We start from the raw sequence: 18,657 nt of genomic DNA on the forward strand, positions 1-18,657 counted from the left end.
AATGAACATTAGTGTGGCAAATGGTGCATACTGCAATGTGCTCCCCCTCTTTGCTAACTGCAAAATAAGTCCCAAACTGAGGAGGAGTAGTGTTGTACTGTACCACTGCCAAAGCCTGAAGAAAAACTGGAGATAGGTGGGAATGTTGTTGATTGCATCTGTGCAATGCATTCTTCTACTGAGGTAGTGGTTACAAGTGCAGGTCTCTGCTGATGCTTTGCTTATATGGGAACTGGTAGTGCTACTTGTGCCACATCCCTTCGAGCAGGTTGAATATAATGACTGACTGACTGACTGAAGGTACTTATAAAGCGCTCTTATGCCGAGGCGTCTTGGTGCTGGAAATAGGAATGTCAGACTCCTCTGCGTCACCTTCCACAATGACTGCCTCATCATCATTATTCTCCTCATCATCCCCTTCCATAAGTCTAAGGCTTTCTTGAACTTTTCTTTTCTCTTGCCTCTCCTTGCGTCTCTTGGACTCTGTTGGAGTACACTCTATGCCCCTATCATCATCATCAGAAGTGGTTCAGGGAGAAGATAGTGGAGTAGTACCCTTTCTTTTTCTTGCTTGAGGTCTGGGAGCCAATAATTCTAAAAGAGGAGGTTCTTGCTTGGAAGGAAGTTCAACCTCCTGTTCTGCTCTAACATCAAGAATATGTACTATTGCTGGCTCCCGCTGCTGGACACTTTGCTCTGTGTCTTGAAATGATTGGTTACTACTTTGTGAAAGGAAAACCAAATTTAGTGTCACTGATCATTTGCCAGGATTGCTGTGGCAACCTCAATGACAGACATGGTCTTGGGCTTTGGTTGGGGTGCTGCTGTTGATAAGGGAGTGGTTCTCTCAGCATGCTCTCCGGAGGCTGGTGCAGCAGGCACATGACGTGGTGGTCCAAAAAATGTTTGGGGGGACATGCCAAAGGTGGGAAGCTGCTTCTTCTCCCTTACCACTTTCTTGAAAGCATCATTCTTTGGGACCATCTTAAAGCTCTCAGGTGGCAGTTGCACTAAGATGAACAAGCGGAAGAGATTGGAGAACTGACGTGCGACTGCACAGGCCTTCTGTTTGGTAGTATTGTGGGTAATGTCTCTTCTCTTGTGCACCAAAAAGCAAACAGACAAGAAAAACATTTTGTGAAACATGGCATTGTTTGTAGTTTGAAGTAGTGCAGGCAAAGACAATATTAGTGTGGTTGTTTACTTAGGTAATAATAACCACTTTAATGTCAAACCACAGCACCGTACCATAAAATGTAATTCCCCATCAGAATACCACACAATATACAGAACAATAGAGCTCTTTCCTTTATGTCCATATAGTCTAAAGGAGACACCTGTTCACTCAGTGAAATGCATGGTAATTCGAATAGGAATCTCTAAAGAAAAAATGCAAGTTAGTGTTTACCTATGACAGGCAATGTGGTCCAGGGGGAAATGGAATAAACATCATTACACAAATGAAAGATGCTGATGTGTCTAAAATGCACCACACCCAGGGTGTCCAGTGGAAAATTGAATTGTAGACCTAAACAATTAATTACTGCTGCACAGCTGTGCGCCTGTGGTGAATGGGTGGATGGATGATGGATCGACTGAGGCAAAATGGAGAAAAAAAATTAACAAAAAATATGTCAATAAACATTTACAAAATGAAAATTATAAAAAATTACAATTAAAACAATAAAATATTTGCAATTTAAAGAAATAAATAAAAGATTTACAATTAAAAAATTTAAAACAAATGACAATAAAAGTTACAATTAAAGAATTTAAAATAATAAAACAGTAATATTTTACAAATACATTAATAAAGAATAAAAAGATGATTTTTGTTTTCTGACAACATTAATATTATAATACAAAAAACAATAAATGCTGATGTTTATATGGGAGGAGGAGAAGAAACTTATTTTTCACGGGGTTATGAAGAACGTGGCAAACAGGATGAACAACAGCTGCCTTAAGCTCAATGCAGAAAAAACAGAGGGCCTCATCCTCGGACCCTGCAACTCTGCCTGGGACAACTTCTGGTGGCCCTTCGCCTCAGGGAACCCACCCACCCCCACAGACCACATGCTCAACATTGGCATCAACCTCGACTCCTCCCTCGCCATGAACCGCCAGGTCAACGCCGTTGCCTCCACCAGCTTCAACTGCGGCGCATCCTCCGCAAGACCTTCAAATGGATCCCCCTGACTGCAGAGGGACCATCACCCAGGAGCTCGTAACCAGCAAACTGGACTACCGCAACGCCATATACACTGGAATCAACAGATCCCTCCTACACAGACTCCAGACCATCCAAAATGCCGCCGCCAGACTCGTTCTCGGGACCCCACGCCACAAGCACATGACCAAACACATTCAAGACCTCCAATGGCTCCCGGTTAGGAAGAGGGTCACCTTCAAACTCCTCACCCACGCCTGCAATGCCCTCAACAACATCAGACCCAAATACCTCAACAATAGACTCTCCTTCCACGTACCCAAGAGGAACCTCCGCTCCGCTGACCTCATCCTGGCAGAGGTCCCCCGCATCCACAGGAGCAGAACAGGTGGCAGAGCTTTCTCCTACATTGTAGCCAAGACCAGGAACAAGCTCCCCGTCAAAATCAGATGCTCGCGAACTCTGCACACTTCAGGAAGGACCTCAAGACCTGGCTTTTTGACTGATCGGGAGCCCGCCCCACCCAGCACCTTGAAACCTTCACGGGTGAGTAGCGCACTTTACAAACCCCTGATTGATTGATTGATTGATTGATTGATTGATTGATTGATTGAATTGTAGGTGCAAAATAAAAAAAATCAATAAATCAATGTGATTTATACTATCACTATTAATCAAAATCATATTCTTAATATACATACAACAATGATTCTCAAGCATATTATTTAAACTGATATCTCATCTATCCATGCAAGCCTAGGACAAAGGCACACTGGTTGGATTGACAAAATGGCTTCCAGCCAGTGCACCATGGTCAAACAACAACACTGAGCAAGGAGGCATGGTCACAAAAGGGAAGACATGCAGTCCCATGGGAAAAGAACACTGGCTAACTACATAAAAGGTCACCAGCCATATGGTCTCAACAACAACCAGCAAGGAGGCATGGCCTTAAAGAAGAAGACATCCAGGCCTATGGCAAATGCACACTGACTGGCCACACAAAATGGACGCCAGCCACATGGTCACAAAAACAACCAGCAAGAAGGCTTGGCCACAAGAAGGAAGATATGCAGGTCTATGGCAAAAGCACACTGGCTGGCTACACAAAATCGCTGCCAGCTATATGGTCACAACAGCATAACAAGGAAGCATTGCAATAACAGAGAAAACATGAAGGCCTATTGAAAAAGCACGCTTGCTTATACATAATGGCCGCCAGCCATATGGTCATAACCATAACCAGCAAGGGCCCTTAGCCACAACAAAGAAGACATGTAGGCCCATGGCAAAAGCCCAATGTGTGGCTACACAAAATGACCACCAGCCACATGGTCAAACAACAATCAGGGGCCATGGAAAATAAAGAACACATGCAGGCCTATAGACAATGAATATACAAATAAATGGCCCCTGGACATATGACATGATGAACAAAGACAAATGGTGGTCACATTCACACACTGGCCAGAAAAGGAAAAGAAACATGGTAAAACAGGAGAAAGAAGAAAAAAATATGCAGGCAGCAGTCTGAAAGCAATGTGCACTGCTCCCTGGAAAAACTATTTTCCACTAAAAAAAAACAAAGATGATAAATCTTTACCTTTTTACTGCAAAAAAATCATCACAATTCAGTCATCACAAAACAAATTCTTCATTATTTCTGAATATACAGTACGTATTGTGTACATAGAACCATGAATACTGAATATCTATCAATCTAGATTAATAAATTTGTATGCTTTAACATTACAAAACATAAAACAGCATTTTATCACGAGAATCACATTTGTGAAAGAGTCTTCATGCAGATATATTTCTATGATTCATAGAGTCCAAAGCCCAATGCATTTCGGGAATAGAATTTCCCTTCGTCTGGGGCGATTTCCTGAAAACATAAAGGAGATCAAATTTGTATTTGTGTAGGTAAGAGAATGAAACTTATTGTAAACAAGACACTGCAGGGGTGCCATTACTAATTGAGAGTAAGAATCTCACATGCAAATACGTCATAGAAGGAAAACAGAAATCGTGGTATAGACGTGTGTAGAACACGAAAGAAGCAAGTCGTGAAAAAAGAAGCCAATAAGTGTTACCATAGGAGTGGATCTGAGTGCTAGTATTTGAAAATTCATGTGAAAAAAGTACTGGTGTTAAGAAGAACAGTTCCCTTACTACCTGTGGTATTAAAAAATTATACGCCCTATGTACCTGAACTCGATGCAGCAATTAACAGTCTTCTTATGATACTCAGGTTTCAAACTGCCAATGCATGCAGCGATGTGATCCTATAGTGAAATGCAAACAGAATAGAAATAGCTCCAAGTTCATGTGTACTAATTGGTCACAAGAATATTACTGTTGCCAAAACACTGTAGAACTAAAAATAAGAAGTTGACTTCAACCCTTAATAAATGTATGCTGCGTAAACTTTGCAAAATATAAGACTTGCGACCTAGCTAATCACTACTCATACGATGGTGTCACTTTCACAATTTCAATCAACCCGATAAATTCCTCCTTCTAATCGTGACTTTACCATCCTATAAAATAAACCTTTACAAGAAGCACACATCAACGCTATCCCTTGAAACCCAAACAAGATGAATAATACTCTAATGGCAATGACCAGACACCAAGATAATCTGCGTAAAAAATAGCGTTTCATCACTGTTATAATAATGAATGTGTGGCTAATGTTTGCATACCTGCTAAGTTCTGAGACGCACGACTCCAGTGGCAGCTGGTAAACTACATTACACATCAGCGATGAACCAAGTTCTCCTTTGGTAAAAAAATATACCATTACTATCTATCACCAATGCATTATGCAACCAAACAGTTAAGTACATATAGCTCAGAAATAAAAAAGATGAACATACCCTTTGTGTGTGTTCTCTGTTTAAAAAGACGACCACAGTATCCTGGAAACCCGTTATCCAATGTTTCAACTAAACATCGTGGAAGGATACCATACAGGAATAAATAAGTGCTGTTGCGCTAAGGCTAACAAGATCCAGCGAAGGAAATGTGGGAAATGTAGTTTTAGTATGTGTTCAGAAAACGTGACTTTAAATCCAATTCCCTTAACAAAAGCCTTGTCAATGCAAACCATATACTGACCAGTACCAACTTCAACCACTATATTGTACCTAAAATCTGCAAACTAAGTACTAGCTATCCAACCGCGTGTAACGAGTTTACGGGATGTATAGTGCTCACGTACATGAAACTCACACTGAAAAAAATGAAAGAGCAAAAGAAGTTCTACTGCACCAAAATGTTAATAGTCGCTGTAAATGATCTTATCAAATATAGTGATATCTCTCATGAATAGATTGAAATCACCGCGTGCCATGAAGATGGAAAAAATATGGAAACAATAGGGAAAAAATACAAAAATATGTGTGTGCCCTGATATGTTTAAAGTCCCAGTCGTAATAATGTCCGAGCAGATGGTTTATATACAAGGTAGTCAATATGGAATATCAGGAAATGGTTCTAACCAACACATAATTTCCTCAGTTGTATAGAGTATACTCCAACAATATAAAATACATAACATTCTGTGATTGTTGTCCACTCATGAATACATCACACTTATCAAAGTTGTGTACAATCTGTGGAATTCAAAAGAGCTAGATGCAGTGTAATTTCTTCAGATATACAGAATATACTAGAACAATGTGCAAATACATGAAATCCTGTGAATAATGTCCACTCATAAGTGCATTACAATTGTCAGGGTTATATACAATCTGTAGAAATCAAAAAAATTGATACATTTTAAAATAAAACCGTGAAAAGCTTCTCTATTGAATATTGAATTATCTATACTGTGCCTCTTTTTGTTTAATCAATCCCTATCTGTTCGCATTGAGTCAAAAATACCTAAGTATCTGATGCATTGTGAGATAAATGATAGTGTTGGTTACAAGAAAAAGCTGAGATCTAGCCTGTCATTCCATACAGATGGCATTAACGTTTGCAAGTGATCTATCCAGTATACTTCTCTTTGGAGTAGTCTTGAACTATTGTCCTGACCCTCAATTTTTGGTTCTACTTTCACTATTTGTGCACGTAACTGTGCTATTTTATGGTGTGCTTCCAGCCAATGATTGGCCACGAAGCCGATCTATTTTTTGTACGTATTGTACTCTTATGTTCTGATAATCTTGTTTTAAATTTTTGCTCTGTTTTTCCAATGTAGGGTTTGCCGCACGGGCATTTTAAACAGTACATTATATGAAAGGCGTCGCAGTTTGCTGAGTGTTTGAGAGGATTTTTTTTGCCCGTAATGGGATGTTGTAGTGTGTTGCCTAGTATTATGTTATTGCAATGTATGCAATTGTAACATCTGGTGGTACCTTTATTGATTTCTTGTTGCGTAGATTTTGGCGGTGTTCTAATGATATCCATAAGGTTTCTGCCACGTGTGTAGGCAAATATAGGTTTGTCTTTATATATGCCATTGAACTCCTTTTCATTCTGCAGAAGATCCCAGCGTTTGTTAATGATACCCTTAATTTGATTGGAAGATGTAGAAAATTTGGATACAAACGTAAAGGCTGTGCTTTGTTTTTTGGACGCTGTTGCCAGAGAAAACCACATTAATTCAGCAATGCCAAAAAAACGAAAATTAACTGGGCTAAAAACCTTTACAACTACACACCTCCTCTAAAGGCATCCAATATATTATCCCAATGATACACAGTTGGCAGAATAAAAAAGTGAAATACCTGCAAAAAAAACATTTTGTAATTTAATTCAATGTCATCTATGGACTAAATGATCTTTCAATTTAACAGACACCACAGAAACAGCATTTTCATGCACAAATGACTAGTACTGGGGCAACTGGATGGAAGGCCCAATGGCAGACTATGCCAAGAAGTGAATTAAATGAATATTGCAAATGTATTTAAAAACATGGACAAAATTTAAAAAATGGTGCACCATTTGTTTGTTACAAAACAAAAAAAGTTACATCTAAAAAATTTAACTAGGCCTCTGCTGAAACTGAAGGTCACCCACTACAATAAATTAAAAAAACAATCACATGAAAGTACAATAAATCATGGTGCAAGCCCCCAATAAAACAAACAACACCCTTATACACCAGTTTTTTAACTTACTTGTGGAATCTCTGATGAACAGTTCTTAAATCCAATGATATTAATGCAGCAGACATTGAGCGTGATCCTTCCAGCTCCAAAATCAACTGAAAAGTGACTAGGAGAATGACAAATCAGTGGGAAATGCATGCTGGACAGGAACAGGAAGTTGGAGTTCCTGGGACACTTCATTCTAGTTTAAAAAGAAGAAAAAAGCTTCTCACACAAAGAAACAACTCCCACCAGCCCATTGGAGTAAAAAATTGACATGCCTCTAAGCTGCTTCTCAAGCACAAAAGCTGCTCTAGTGGTGCATTCACAATTGGCACTACATTGACAACATCGCACCCTGAAGCCATGCAAACATACATGAAGTTTTGCGCGAGCTCGCTATCAGCCTGAGATTATTATAATACTCGCAAGAGAGCACCAAAACAAATCACATGTGTTCAAATGGAAAAAAATCTCAGCTTCACTCCCCGGAAGCCAGAATTCAAAACCTGCATGCTCCTCAGTGGAGTACAGAGAGGCCATATTTTGCAAACTCCATGAGCAGAGTGGAGTGTACCATTCGAGCACCGTTAACAAGGCCACTAACCCCTGAAATTGCTCCTATCAGGTTCTGACTAGTATGTATTAGTGCAGTGGCTATTACAGTGGCTATCACAAATTTCCCACCAATAACTGCACCATTCGTTTCTTTACATTATATGGATGTGTACGTGTTGATAACAACATATCTAGGAAATCATTGCAAGAATCACTGTCACTATCCTCACATGTACTCTCTGGGTTTCCTGTCTTTTTCTCCTTCTTATTCCCTTTCTTCTCTTTCCTTTTCTCTGATTCTTCACTCATCAATGTGGGGTATAGTCTAGTTCTCTCTATTATATCAGTTCTCCATTGTCCCATTGTTATTGTTATGCATCTCATGTAGCATTGGCACAGCTATGCACGCCTTTCGGAATTTGCCCTAATATTTTTCCCTTTGCCTAACATGAGCTGCACACTCCCAAGTATTCAGTGCTTCGAACCAAGAGGCCCTAAGAGATGGCTTCATTTCATATGATGTAACTTCTTTCTCAGTGTTCTTATGCCATTGACTTAGCCAAATACACGTGTGAAGGACTGCATTTATGGCCATATAATTACATGGCCTGTCTTTGGTGGTGCCTTTTCCCCCTCTCAAACAGGTATTTTCTCACATCTCACATAATCCGATTTCATATAGCCTTAAAGAATTTATTTTTCCAACATTAATGTCAACAATCACAAACAGAAATTAATTTCAAACAGGAAATAATTTATTTTTGCTAAGGATTCTCATTCGTTGTTAACAACAAATAACAGAGTGGCACACTATGACGAAACAACAAAAACAGCGTGGCACTAACGCCAACCATCAAATCTCAGCGCAGCACACATTGATGTCCTTCGCACTCCTCGCAGCTGGGCACCCTCCTTTACAATTTTCCTCGAGTGTTGCAATACAAGCACAACAACAAATGCAAAACAACTTTGCCTGCTCCACTAAAGAATCAATAGTATTCATTCACCCAAAAGAAATGGGCCAGAGTGTACTTTCTAGCCTACCTTAACACACATACAAGTAAAACATCGACCAGTGGGGAATCACCCAGATAAATGTAGCACCAACTCTGCGCAAAAGGATCTACCACACAAGCCACATCTTACTCTAACACAAAGATATTTGTCCCAATCTTACTTGTGTAGCTGACAACGTCTCACTGACAGCACCACCAAAGTTAGCAGAAAATGACAACTTGTTACTATCTTGGAATCCTTCTCTATGTCGAGCCCAAAAACTACTTCAACTTCTTTACATTAAGCACGTCCTCATCCGCACAACAACTTAAAACATCACAGATCACACCACTCAATATCAACAAAACACTGCACACAAGATATGAGCTTTTTCAATGCACAACCATGTAAATATTCACTCCTCCACTGGTTCATTCTAAATTTCCATAATACTGCTTCTTCTCCAAATTGAGTCATGGGCTTTGGGATCAATACTGGGCTTAGACAAATCTGAGGCTCTCTCATGGACACAGTTACTTCCTCTAGCTCAAGAACTAAACCAACTGACAAGCTACCATCTGAAAGTGTGCAGGTGTGTGGCTTACAATCTTCCCTCTGATGGATGTTTTTAAGTTGACTGAGACACCAAGGGTGTTAGCCAATTTGGCCACAAAATAAGTACCAGAATTCGATGATTGCAGTTAAGGAATTTTAATTTCAATTAATAGTCATTCCAATGTATATGTATGTCAGGACAATATTAAAGAGAATACAAGATTACAGTTGGCAAGGTGAAATATCGCAATTGTCTTGGTAGGATAAGATGCAAATTAATCGGGAAACATCCTTTACAACGCAACTTTTACCACGCAGTGCTTTTACATCGCAACTTTTACAACGCAAACCATTACAACGCATTGCACTGGGGGGCGCTCCAGGATAGGGAATAGATTTAATTTACTATCCAACACCTTCCCTACTATCCAGGGGGACTGGAGTTGGAATAGTAAATTAAACTATTCACTATCCAGCACCCCTCAACTCTATGCGTTGTAAAGGCATGCGTTGTAAAAGTTGCGATGTAAAAGCATGCGTGGTAAAAGCATGCGTTGTAATGTCATACATCCAATTAATCACAGCCACAACAAGAAAAAAACTGATAATTAGAAATAGATGTTCCTTAAAGAAACTCTGATTCTCTCTCTGATTATGAATACGTTATAAAATCATATAATGAAGGTTCTAAGTTTAGAATAAGGACGGCTTATAGACTGGAGTATCAAGGAAATTTTGAAATGCAAGAATAGAATGCGTCAGCATAGTGAAGACTCCAGTCGCTGTATTCCAGAATTGGAATACATGTTTAGCATACAGCTTCACACTTGCAAAAATAAAGGAAGCGGGGAGGTATGTACCCTTGAAAGTCTAAGGTAATTTGCTCTTACTCCTAACAGTGTGAATAATAATTAAAACAACAGAGACTAAAGCAGCAGTTGAATCTCCTCCCACCCCTACAAGAAGCAATCATCCCCTAGACAGTTACTGCAACCTTGTCAACCCTACGATCCTGATACGTGATGAGTAGGTGGCTTCATCTGCTCATTAGGCCTTCATGTTTCTTTCCATCATTTCTCTTCTCAGACCTTACTATCAATTAACTAATACAGACAACAATACTACTTTCTCTGGCTAACAAATCCTTCAGAACATACCTGCAATAGAGCAGCCATGCTAACCAACCAAAGTACAATTCAAAATCAAGGCCATCAGTCAGGCTAAATTTAACTATAGATTTAATGTGTATTTCAAACATACAATTATACATGCACATATATAACATTCAGAATAAATGCAAAAGTGAAATAAAGAATGCAAGTTTACTTATGCACACATAAATTGCAATATCAACGTGAACAATGAGTACATGTAAGCATTTTAAATGAGCAATAGTGCACACGTTTATAAAGTTTCAGTTTCTCAATAGTTAAATTTCATTAATGCATTCAAATGTTCGCACCGATTAATATTTTTAAGGTACACAGTAGATAAAGTATCAAAATATAAATGCAAATTGTGCAATGATCACGTGTAAGAAATTTAGTGTAAATTTTGCTCCTCTTCATGCTACTCAAAATAATACAAAAATACAAAAACTTTTACTGCACTCGTACATTTATTATGTTATGCATGACAGCAGGGAAGACCAGTTGATATTCTTTTATATGATTGCATAATCAAACATATCAGCGTTGAGGCTAAATGTTATTTTGCTACTTTGAAACATGTGAACCTCTAGCTTTGAAAAGTGAAGAAGAGCTTAATGCAATATGTAGTTATATATATACATAATCATTATTATTTTGGTTACCTGACAATAAACTGTTATTTTTAAGAACATTTTCATGTTGAGGTAAATGTTTATTTCAGAGAGTTCACTAAAAGGATGACACATAACTAATCTTATCGAGATTAAAAATATACATAACAGTGGAGAAAGCATAAAAAGATGGCAAAATTATTAATACACTCTTTGTAAATTAATAAAAGAATATTACAGAATAATTGATAAAGTCAACTATTGCATGTTCTTTAGAGGCCTTCCAGTTCTTCAAAGAAAACACTTTTTCATTTGGACTCCTTTATCCCCGCGCATAGTGCTTTGAACTTGGCATAGGAACCAGACCTTAAAGCATATAATTTTTCCATTTCTCAAACTCTACATATTTTGTTCAGCCATTGCTGGAATGATATTTTCACTTCGCCAACTCTGTAATATCAATATTGTCCCAGAATTGATAAATCTTGGGCTATCCCACACATTATGACATCAGCTGCCTCAACCTCCCATTCTGTATCCAAAGCATCTAGCTTGTATATTGGGGTATATAATATGTAAAAAGGCTGGTGTCCTGTATAGTAGTCAATTGGTTTAGACATCCCCATTCTCCAACCCCGGGTGTACACACAGGGCTGTAGGGATATATATATAGGCAAGCACATACCCTTTCAGAAAAAAGTTGCAGACAGATTCAGAGGGTAAATGGGCATTTATTAATGCAATGTTAACAAAAAAAGTTAATTATAGCCACAATATATGCACCAATATTAGACAATCCCCTACCTCTGATAGACTTTAAACAAGCCATAATCAATATCTCAGGTCTGGTGATTCTGGGAGGATATTTCAATTTTCAGCAAGATGTGTTGTTGGAGACAATCTCCACATGACGGAGACAAAAAAAGCTGCAAACGGCCAAAGCTTCAGCTAACTGCAAAAGGGAATTAGATCTGATTGATCTATAGCACTTCCATTACCCCAATAAATGTGAATTTTCTTGTCTCTCTGAAAAATACAACAATGCTTCAAGAAGAGTTTATGTCCTTATTTCAAATAGCTTGAAATTAATTAGTTGAGAACATATCCAGAATGCTATCTCAGATAGTGCTATGGTTAAAATGGAAATCTGCAGAATTAGGAAAGAAAAAGTACCTGCCCAATGTTTTTTTATTAAAGTCAACTTTGAGAATGAGGAGTGATGTTTAGGGGTCCATGATGATTGATAATATTTTAAATTTCTTTACGACCAATACTAACACCACTTGCATAGAAAAAGTATAGGAAGCTTTCAAGGCCACAATTCAGGGATATATTACAATCAAAGAGATACAGCTGCAAAAAGAGAAATTCTTAAAAAGGCATGAATTGGATGTTGTGTTTCAGCAGGCCAGCAGAGCTCTTCTACAAACTAAAAATACTGTAACACAGCAATTGTTCAATAAAGCAAAAATAGAAATGCAAGAATATTATTACGCACAGTGCAACTCTGCTAATATTGCGCATATCCAAAGGGTTTATAAAGAAAGTTAATATACAGGTACTGGTGTGGCAGGCCCAAAAACAACAAGTAAGAAATAAGATCTCATCTTTAGTAGACATTGAACCAAAGGTGCACTTAACCGAATCATTCGATATTCTGAAGGCCTTTTTACAACACAATGAGGCAATCTATAATTCACATCAGCAGATTGTTGCTCACTGCCTCAGGCTTTTTTTAGACAAACTTCCTATCCCATGCTGATGATGAACAAGGCCAGTTGATGGTCACAAAATTCTCATTAAGCTCTTCACTTTTCAAGGCTAGAGGTTCACATGTCTCAAAGTAGCAAAATAACATTTAGCCTCACCGCTGATATGTTTGATGAAGCAATCATAAAGAATATCAACTGCTCTTCCCTGCTGTCATGCATAATCGTGGATTTGAGTGAAATTACATTTTGTTGAGTGGAGTTGCATACAGTAGAGTAGAGTGCCGGACAGTGGAGATGCATAGATTGGAGTATCATAAAACCGCATTGAGTGAGATAAAGTGTAGTGAAGTATAGTGTAGTGGAGTACACTGGAGTGGGGTAGTGTAGAGTGGACTACAGTGTAATAAATTGGAGTGGCATGGCGTAGACTATAGTGTGTGGTGTGCAGTAGAGTAGAGCGGCATAGCATACAGTCGACTAATGAGTCATAAAGTAGAGTACCATGCTGTACAGTAGAGTCCAGTGGAATATTGTACAGTATTGGAAAGTGATATAATGTACAATAGAGTGTCATACGGTCTAGTTGGTTTTTGTAGAATGAAGTGTTGCAGAGTACAGTACAGTTTTACAGAGTGCTGTACAGTGAATTGGCATTCAGTGTTATAGAGTACAATGGTATTGAATTTCAGAGACTGGATTGGCATTCGGTGGAGTAGTGGTGTAGTTTGAAGTACTGTGTAAGAGTAGGGTTGAGTAAATTGGGGTTCCATTGGCAAAGAAAGATCTGCTTACTGTGTTGTATAGTGGACTAGAATATTGTAGAGTAGAGTGGAGTTGAGTTTTGTACAGCGGAATACAGTCTAGTTCAGTGGTGTACAGTGAACAGAAGGGGTATAGACATGAGTTAAGTGTCAGACAGTGGAATACAATGTAGGAATGCGTTGTAGAGTGGAGTTACATAGAGTACACTTGTGTAAAACAGTGGAGCTATGTAGAGCATATTGTTGTTTCATAGTGTAAAGTGAGGTAAAGTCTTGTACAGTGGAGTAGAGTCTAGAGGAGTGGTGTAACAGTGTAAAATAACATACAATACAGTGTATTGGTGTGTTGTAGAGTAAAGTGGCATGGAGTGGAATGCACATGGTGTAGCATAGATAGTAAACAGTTTTAAATTGGAGTGGGATCAGTATGTTGCTATATATGGTCCACCTCCTGATAGCCACAAGGTCTGGTTGAGTATATAGACACAATGGAGTGATCAAGTGGGGGAAGAGAAGGATGGGAACAGCGGGCAAGAAGACCTGTAATGAGAGCAAGAGCCTTTTAACTTAAAAAATACACACAATACATGCACTGTAATGCCTATTCTCTCCTTGTGTGTTTTCTAATATAACTGTAATGCAAAATTCTTCTGGATTCTCTGTCAGCTTACAATGGTGAAAGGTGCCACATATATCTAAGGATGGAACCTCATATTAATAAATGTTCCTACCCAGAATTATGTAGAGTGGGACTTAACAGGGGTGAAGAGCTGACTCCTGTATGCTCCAGTACCCCTGTTTGTGGGAGAACACAAAGAGTGACACAAGTGCACCTGCACTATTAATGAGGATGCAAAACGGTGGTGATACCAATAAGGAACAGGTATTCAAAAGTTATCCATGTGTAACATCATACCTTTATGTGGATCGTTCAATGTCACGCTTCTGATACCTTCTCAGATCCAATGTTAAACAGTAATAAGCAAAGTAGCCTGACATTTCTTGGTAGGAACAACTGACAAGCGCCAAGTAAATACCACACTTGACCTTTTCAGCCACAATCCCTTGATGCGTCGATCCTTGCTGTGGTGACTGGTGCTGCGCTGGTCTCAGCAGTTGCAGTGCGGGGAGATTCTTTCACACCACGGCGTTGCATCAGAAAAATATAGTCGCAAGAAGTGTGATGCGTCTGTTTCCTTTGTGTTGCGTTGTTTTCTAGCTCCCAGCAGCAGAACCAACCTCCAGAGGCCCCGCACAGTCACAGGCACTCCTGGCAGGTCAGAACTCCCTGCAAGGAAGTTCAGGGGAGCTGGGGGTGGAGTCTTTGTGTACTTGAGACTTCAAAACTGGAGGCAAGCTCTACTCAAGCCCTTGGAGACGTTCCTCAAGCAGGGGACACAGCACACAGCAACGTCCTTCTCCTTTCTTTGGCATAAAAAGCAACTGTAGACCAACCACAAACACACAGCAAGGGCAGTATGTATCCTCAGTTTCTCCAGCTCATCTCCCCAGAAAAGGTTCCTCTTGATTGCAGAAGTAGTCTAAAGTTCAGGGGTTTTAGGTTTAATACTTATACTCCAAAATGTCTTTGTTCTCTTTGTGAAGGGGACTCTGAGCCCAATCCAAACCAGTTCTGCAGCTGCCCAGCAGGAGGTGGAGACAGCATTGTGTGAGGCACACAGGCCCTATTCAGGTGCAAGGGAATTCTCCTCCCACCACTCTAAATGCCATCCTGGCCTATTCAGGTGCTAGTGAGAACTCCTCCCCCTACTCTGAATGCAGCCCAGGTCTATTCAGCCCACCCCTGACTCATTCAGGAAAGGCAGGACACTCTTCAACCATCCTGGTGGCTGTCTGAGAGAATTCCCCTCCCCAGCCCCTGTCACTCCAAAACCAGACACTCAATACACAAACAGGAAGAGGCACACAGAATGGTTGAACAAGAAAATGTTTACTTTCTAAAAGTAATTCAGAAAAGGGGGTGGTGATGAACAGAGTGTCTGAATTAAGCAGACCACTCTTACCCAGTCCAAAGATCAGGGCTTGATCCATCACCGTTATTTATCTCACTGCCCCATCCCAGCTCAGAACCTGGCTATATGCAAATCAATCTGTCCCTGGCCCAGTGCATCATGGGAACAGGGCAGACTAAACTACCAAGCCAATTCTTCACCAGAATGCCAGAAACCGGTCCCCGGAAGCTTGTTTCCTTCCCAGTGTAAGAATTGGCTTTTGTAGTTTGGTTTGCCCTGTTCCCATCATGCACTGGGACAGGAACAGACTAATTTGCATACAGCCAGGTTCTGAAACTGGGATGGTGCAGTGAGCTAAAAAACGGTGTTGGATCTAGCCCTGATCTCTTGACTGGGTGAGAGCTTTCTGCTTAATTCAGAGACTCTGTCCCTCACCACCCCTTGTTGTAAATATTTTTGTCCACCCTAAGCGTGGAAGGGTATTCTCAGATGTGAGACCCTTGCTCATTGCACCATCAGGATTCAAGCAAACCGGGCCGAAGACGGCTGTAATGCCAGAAACCGGTCCCCGGGAGCTTGTTTCCTTCCCAGTGTAAGAATTGGCTTTTGTAGTTTGGTTTGCCCTGTTCCCATCATGCACTGGGACAGGAACAGACTAATTTGCATACAGCCAGGTTCTGAAACTGGGATGGGGCAGTGAGCTAAAAAACGGTGTTGGATCTAGCCCTGATCTCTTGACTGGGTGAGAGCATTCTGCTTAATTCAGAGACTCTGTCCCTCACCACCCCTTGTTGTAAATACTTTTTAAAAGTGGCATTTTCAAACACACAATTTTAAAACCATATTTACTAAAAGATGTGTTATTAAATTCTGAGTTCGGAGAATCTAAACTTAATTTTTCCATCTTATCCCTAAGGGAAGATATGCTTGTAAAATGTTATAAAGCATGCCCCAATCTGTCCTATGGGGCAAAAAAGTCTTTCGATAGTGAAAAACGAAAATGGCAGTATTTCACTATCAGGACATGTTACACACATTAGTACATGTCCTACCTTTCACATACACTGCACCCTGCCCAGGGGGGTACCTAGGGCCTACCATAGGGGTGTCCTATATGTAAGAAAAGTGAAGGTTAGGGCCTGGCAAGTGGGTGCACTTGCCAAGTCGACATGGCAGTTAGCAAACTGCGCACATGCACTGCAGTGGCAGGCCTGAAACATCTTTTCAGGGCTACTCATGTGGGTGACACACTCCGTGCTACAGGCCCACTAGTAGTATTTGATTTATCTGCCCCGGCACACTTAGTGCACTTTACTAGGGACTGACCAGTAAGTCAAATATGCCAATCATTGATAACCAATCATGTTCACAATGTAAACAGAGATCATATGCACGTTAGCACTGATTAGTTGTGGTGAAGTGCTCAGAGTCCTAAAACCAACAAACACAGGTCAGGAAAAAATAGCGGCAGAAGCAAAACGTTTGGGGATACACTGCAAAAAGGGCCAAGTCCAACAAGGCACTACTGGATATTGAGTACCTAGGGGATGTTTGGAAGTTGCAAAAGAGGTTGGACTTTCAGAATATGCAGACAGACTCTCAAATGACATACACCGAACAGTTTTGAAACATAAAGTTGAAACAAGAGTTGAAAACTCATATTACACAGGGCAACCAAATACCTGACTATGCGCCATTGAAAAACAGAGTGCTCTTGGATCCCATAACAGAAAATGCTACCTCTTTCATAGATTAAAAAAATCATGAATAACACCCCATACTCACTGGGGCCATGTGAGATGCATGGGAGGGAGAAGTTGGGAACCTGGAGGACGATGACTGGGCGGAAGCCATGCAGAGCCCCAGAGTAGTAGCGATGAGAGCATGATTCTGTATCAAACAACTCTGAGTTTTACAGTGATCCTACACAACTAGCACAAGACTCCACCAAGTGGGTAGATGTGCCTCTAACAACTGCATGAAGGGATATGGGGAAGAGGGCACCTTTTTCCATACACTATGAAGCTGGTCATTGCTGCAGAGTTACTGGAGTAAGGTCACACAGGCGATGACCGCAGTGTCAGGGCAGTTGGTCGTGCTAGATGCCTGATGGCACATATTATACATTACAAGGGAGAACACATTGCCGAAGTACACTACACTGTGGCTACTGTTAGCAGCTATAATTGCAAAAAGGAGCATGGCTAGCACTGGGGGGGGGGGGCAGCACAACCTCCTTATGTCACAGACTGGGAGAAATACCTTGATTGGTGCAGTGAAGCTGAGAAAGTGGTCTTTAAAAGCCAAGGATGCCCTGGGACGTGGGGCAAAGTCTGGGATAGATGGGCGGAATATAGAGGGATCTGAAACAATGCAACGAGGTACTTGATGTAAGATGCAGGGGATTGACAAAGTAATATATGAGCCAATTGTTAATGGACCTGTCATCGAAATAAATTTGAGGCTTGTGAAAAATACCCATTGGTAAATAAGAGATGTCAATGCTTTTAATAATGTACATGAGACAATGGATATCATATATTTGTGATGTTTGGCTATACATCTGAAAGTTTAATGAAAAGAAGTAAAAAAAAAAAGAATTTGCAGCAGATTTGCTAACCCATTCGCAAATTGGAAGGAGAACCCTAGGACTACTTCTCTTTTGTGAATGTTGCAAATATTTTTTTTAGAAGAATGCAGTCATCCATAGGACCACTACCTAGGCCTAGATGTATCAAGATACCCTTTAGTGATTCTCAAATAGCGATTTTTAAGGAATCGCTATTTGAGAATTGCTAAATGGTATGTATCTAGAAATTCACTATTTTTTTGCGATTTCTTGAAATTCCTTAATTGCGATTAACAAATTGCTAATTGCAATTAAGGAATAATTTCCCAATCATTTCTATGGGCCAGGAGGCCCATAGGAATGAATGGACAGTTATTCTCAATTTGTGATACGCAATTTGCTAATCGCAAATTGAGAATAATTTCAAGGGTGCAAGGGTGTCTTAAGGATACTCTGCTGCACCCATGAAATTGACATGTGTGCGCATATGGTGCAC

This window comes from Lissotriton vulgaris, chromosome 11 (genome assembly GCF_964263255.1).
Source record: "Lissotriton vulgaris chromosome 11, aLisVul1.2, whole genome shotgun sequence".
NCBI lineage: Eukaryota > Metazoa > Chordata > Amphibia > Caudata > Salamandridae > Lissotriton > Lissotriton vulgaris.